The sequence below is a fragment of the Pteropus alecto genome, unplaced genomic scaffold (assembly GCF_000325575.1).
Source record: "Pteropus alecto unplaced genomic scaffold, ASM32557v1 scaffold81, whole genome shotgun sequence".
In the NCBI taxonomy this organism is placed as follows: Eukaryota; Metazoa; Chordata; class Mammalia; order Chiroptera; family Pteropodidae; genus Pteropus; species Pteropus alecto.
Window position 1 is genome coordinate 696,844 of NW_006433378.1, and position 6,005 is coordinate 702,848.

Sequence of the window (6,005 nt, forward strand, 5' to 3'; positions counted from 1 at the left end):
ACCACACAGGACTTATAAAAATTATTAAAGGACAGACTAAACAAACATTAAAAACTGATGCTACTAGTTATTATTACTTAGTATTGTTGACATAAGTATTTATCTCTTTTTTGTTTATCTTAGTAGATGGTTTCTCCTTCTGTTTGGCACTGATTACACCATGTGTATTCTTAATTCCATGTCTTTCTGCTCCCTCAACCCTGTGACCATTAGCCAAATGCCTTAAATAGAAGAGTCAACATACATTGCCTTTACTTCTTAATCTGCCATTCATATCTAAATGTGACTAACATCCCAGTCCTCAAAAACAAAGGAAAATGTATTATCTTTAATTTATTTTTCTCCTTTGCAGCACTGGACTATTTAACAGTTTCTATTTGAACCTCATTCATCTTGTTTATCTTCTCCATCACCATTATATCATGACTGTTTTTGTATCTCTAAGGACACCCCTGCTTAGTTTGCTGTTTGCTTCTTATCCTTTTTTGTTTGTTTCTTCTGTTTTATTGGATGGCAAGAGACATAGAATAGGATTTGAAATATTTAGATGATATATTCAAGGTGTTTCTTTTGGTGGGGGGGATGCTTTGTAGTGAAGAATGGGAAAAGTAAAGAATAACTAAGTGAATGGAAGTTACAGAAGAAAGGAATTATAGGAGGAGTTAACTTAAGAAAAAAAGTTCAGTTTCGGTATATTGGGTTTGAGAGGCCTATCAAACATTTGAATGAGAAGATCAAATTAGTGGTTGAAATATAGAATTCTAGGAAACTGATTGAAGAATCTGGTACTGATCAGCACAGAGGCTGTTACTCAAGTCGCTTTTTAAATGACATTCCCAGTCTACGGCCATGCCACCCTGAATGTGCCCGATCTCATCCAATCTTGAAAGCTAAGCAGGGTTGAGCCTGTTTAGTACTTGGATGGGAGACCACGCAGGAATACTAGGTGCTGTAGGCATTTTAAAAAAAATAAATAAAATACAAAAAGAAAAAAATATATTAAAATGAATGAATAAATAAACAAATAAATAAATAACATCCCCAGAGATATTTAGTGCAATAAGAAAAAAAAAAGAAAAAAGAAAAGGATAGAACTCTGGGAATGAAAATGTAATGGCTGGGTAGAAAACAGAAATCCCAAAACTGAGAAGCACTTGGTGGTTGATAATGACAAGGCCTCTGAAAGGTCTTATGATGACAGAGAAAGTGTCATTTTAGTTGGCATTTATGAGACATTGAGCACCTGACCTCTGAGATTTCAATTTCAGAGAAGGGATGTGAGCATATATTCAATACAAAACTTAAAGATAATATATAAGTAATGGAAGCATTGAATGATAGTCTAATAAGTTCAACAAACAGTGATATTTTAAATGGGAGCTCAAAAGACAGTGATAATTTAAATGGGAGCTCAGAAGAAATATTTTCTTCATTAATTGTTAAAAATGTGGCTATGTTTACAGATCTAATAATGAATTGAAATTTGACTATGGATAAATAAAAGAACTGATTGGTACAGTTGAGGGTTTCTCTGAAATTGTTTACTTTTTAGGGGATTCAATTAGCAATTAGGTGACTTTACTGTAGTGTTTAGAATCACAGGACTTAATATGAGAAAGAAAAATTGGAATCGAGAGAGAAGAAATTATGGAAATATGAGCACAGCAGGGAAATACTGTGGAGTTTAATATCATGGAAATAGAACAGTTTCAAGTGATAACCGGGTCCAAGAAGCAACTGTGCATGTGAGTTGCAAATGTTCAGGGTAGAAGATTCTAAGGTGAAAGTGCGAAAAGGGCATAAGGTAAAGCAGTACGGTAAATATAACTGGGTATGGCGGTGATAAAGGAGATTAACACATTCTTTTAGTGATGGAGTTTGACCCTTGGCATTTTACCAAAAATAACAACTAACAAGTTGATCTGAATCGTAATGCTTTAAAACTGAAACTATCTAAACTAGACTTACCGAACTGCCAATTGAGGAACTGGAAAAATTTGAGTTGTCTGAGGATATACTACTAGCGAGTAAATAAGGCAACATAAATGACTTAGTACTTGGCTACATGTAATTTAAATGGATCATGTCTTACTGATACTGAAGAGTGTTTTCTATCACGTGAAGAGTATCTGTAGAATTTGGTCTTTCTACAGAGTTGATGTTTTAGTTCTTTGTTCTCCAATATTCATTGGATTAGTAATGATTTACTAATTGGTAATGAAAGTGTTTTTATTTACATAAAAGATGCAGAACAGCAAGTTTTGATTGATTCTAACAGATTTCATCACTTTTTTGGCAATGTTATATTTTATTTAAAATATATCGATTGAGAAATGTATCTTCAAATTTTATCACTAACTAATACTGAATAATTTCTGAATCACATTACTCTTTGCCCAACTAAATGTTAATGAGTTTCATTTTTCTGGGCTCAATGGGAAAGGATTATTAATTCTGTCTTGTGTATAGAATCACATAATAGAATTGTTTAATTACATTGCTAGAAGAGATCATTGAGATTAACCAATGCTACCATTTATTTTAGATGAACAAAATGAGATGAGAAAGCTTAAATGATTGGTCCCATATGACTTATGCTATATGATTAGGTTCTTAGGTTTCTTAATTCTCTTGGCAATTTCCATGGTGCTTCTATCTCTGGAATCTAAGTATAGGTTGACAGTAGCTATGATTAATGGAGTTTCCCATGGAGTCTCAATTTCCACTGCAATTCATTTTAGTGCACATTTTCTCTCCTCTCAATATGATATCCTATTTAACTTAATTTTACATATCGATATTCAGCTCCTTCATATCTCACAGCCATAAATAATTAATTTTTTAGTTGACAGAAAGGCACCCCTAGAAAGGGGAAGCCTAAGAAGACAAAAAAGAAAAAAACACAGTAAACACTGGGTCACAAGCCCATCCACATTAGCAAAAGCTCAGTGGGGAGCACAGACCTCTACCCCACAAATATGTAATGAAGTGCCTCTACAATCCCACTGGGATGTCTCAGTAGAGACCACATGGAGAACCTGAACTTGAACGCTGACTAGGTAGTAACCAGAAGCCCCTCCCCTTCCCCTCTGGCATAGAGGCTTAATGGAGTCAGGATGCTCACCATCACTTGTCAGAAATGAGGTTCCCTGTCCCCCCCACCCCGCACTGCAGTATCAGTGGAGACCACTTGAGAAGCCAGAAATCCCACTGTCTCCCTGTAAAATGAGAATCCCCCCCACCTCATGTGTCAGAGGGGAAATTTGGACTTCTACCTGCATTTGGTAGTAATGAGAAGGTACTCTTTTTGCCTCTGAAGTGAGCAGTGTCAAAAAAAAAAAAAAGTCGAAACAGAAGATTTAAGTAAGATTCATAGTCTCATAATATAATATAAAATATTCAGATTTCAAACACAAATCACTCATCAACCAAGTACCAGGAAGATGTCCAACTAAATGAAAAAGGGTAACCAATAGATGTTAATGATGAGATGGCAGAGATGTTAGAATTAACTGGCAAAGATTTTTAAGCAGTCATGATAAAAATACTTCAATATTTATGATCATTCTTGAATAAAATGAAAAAAAACAGAAATTGTCAACAAATAGAAACTTTTACTAAAAAAAAAAACAAAAAACAAGATATAAAGAACCACCTAATGTAAATTTTAGAACCAAAAAACAAAATCATCATACAAATAAAAATTTTAGTGAATATCCATAATTATAGAATAGAAGATACAAAAGAATCAGTAACATGGAAGATGGAAGAATGAAAAGTAACAAATCTGAATAGAAAGAAAATAGACTGGGGAAAAACAAACTAACAAATAAAACAGAACTTCATGAACCTGCTGGACTGTAATAAAAGACCTAACATTTTTATCATCAGAGTCCTTGAAGGAGAGGAGAGAGAGGGTAGGTCTAAAAAAACACTTGAAGAAATAATAGCTAAAAATTTTGCAAATGTGATAAGACATGAACCTATAGATTTAAGAAATAAGTGAACCCCAAACAGAAGAAAGCCATGGAAACCCATACCAGTACACAGCCTAACTAAGATGAAAACCAAAGACAAAGAAAATATCTTGAAAGCGGTCAGAGAAAAATGACTCTATCTCTAAAAGAAAAACAATTGAAAGGACAGAGGATTTATCAGAAACCATAGCAAGCAGAAGAATAGGCATAATAGGAAGAAACTGTCTCTGGCATTTTATATCCAGTGAAAATATCCTTCTGGAATGAAGGGAAAATCAAGACATTCTCAGATGAAGAAAAACTAAGAGACGTTGTCACCACAAGACCTCCCGTAAAAAATTAGTTAAAGAAAGACAATGATAAAGGAAAGAACCCGAAACAACAGGTAGGAAGAAAGAACATGTATAATCAGCAATGACATGGGTAAACGCAACAAGTTTTCCTTCTCCTCCTGTTTTCTAATTATGCTTGATGGTTAAAACAAAAATTATAAGACTGTCTAATGTGGTTCCGAAAGTGTGTAGAGGAAATAAACTGATTATAATATAAATGGGAAAGGACAAAGGGATATAAAGGGAAATGAGTTTTCTATATTTCAGAGGGACAAACAAAATATGGCCCCAGTTGACTGTGATAAAAAATATGTATATATAATATAATACCTGTAGCAACCAGTCAAAAAAGTACAAAAATATATTCAAAAAACACGAAAAAGGTACACTCAAAAATGAAGAAAAGAAAAAGAACACAAATAGAAAAAAGAAAAAAAAGGCAAACTTAAGCCTTAATATATTATTAATTATTTTAAATGTAAATGGCATAAGTGATCTAAATACATCAATTAAAAAACAAAGATTGGCAGATTGAATTAAAAACCACGGCCCATCTATATGCCTTCTACAAGAAACTCATTTTATGTATAATAATACATGTAAGTTGTAAGTATAAGCATAGAAAATATATGTCATATATATCATTAATCAAGGGAAAGCAGGAATAGCTATGTAAATATCAAATAAAATAAACTTCAGAGAAAATTACCAGAGACACATAAGGTCATTATATAATAATAAAAGAGTCAATCAATCAAGACACAGAAATCTTAAATAAGTATGCATCAAATAACAAAGCTGCAAAATATGTGAAGCAAAAATTGGTAAAATTGAATGAAGAAATCGACAAATCTAGTTATACTTAGAGATTTCAATGGTCTTCTCTCAAAAATTGATAGAATTAGAGAGAAAATCATCTAGGCTATAGACAATCTTAAATCCACCAATAGGATCGAATTAAAACTTATAGAACACTTAACTCAATAGCAGCAGATACACATTCTTTTCCACAGATAGACCATATTCTGGACAATAAAATAATTTTAGAAGAACTGAAATCATATAGAGTGTATTCCCTGACCACAGTGGAGTAAATCTAGAAATCAATAACAGAATGATAACAGAAAAATTGCTAAGTCCTTGGAAACTAAAATATAAAACACAATTCTAAAAAATCTGTGGGTTAAGGAGAAAGTCTGAAAGGAAATAAAAAAAATACATTGAACTGAATGAAAATGAAAATATAGCATATCGAATTTGTGAGACATGCCTGAAGCAATGTTGATAGGAAAACTTATAGCACTAAGTTTAATAAGTTAACATATTAGAAAGGAAAAGTCACAAATCAATAATCTAAAATTTCATCACAAGAATGTACTTAAAGATCAATATAAACCCAAAGCAAGCAGACAAAAGAGCACAGTTCTTTAAATTTAACTGAAAACAGAAAAACAATACTGTAAAATCGATGGAGAATGAATTAGTTTTTTTGTAAAGATCAATAAAATTTGACAAACCTCTAGCAAAAATAATAAATAAATAAAATAAAAGATGCAAATTACCAATATTAGGAATGAAAGGAGAATATCACTATAGACCCTATAGACATTAAAAGGATAATAAGAGAACACTGTGAAAAACTTTACACACATGAATTGACACAAAAAGAAATGGATCAACTCTTCAAAAGAAAATG

The 6,005-nt window shown here is 32.4% G+C and overlaps 1 pseudogene; it reads left to right on the forward strand.

Annotated features, from left to right (window-relative positions):
* The first annotated feature begins 839 nt into the window (after nucleotides 1-839).
* On the forward strand, nucleotides 840-958 carry LOC112476944 (annotated as a pseudogene).
* Nucleotides 959-6,005: the final 5,047 nt, after the last annotated feature.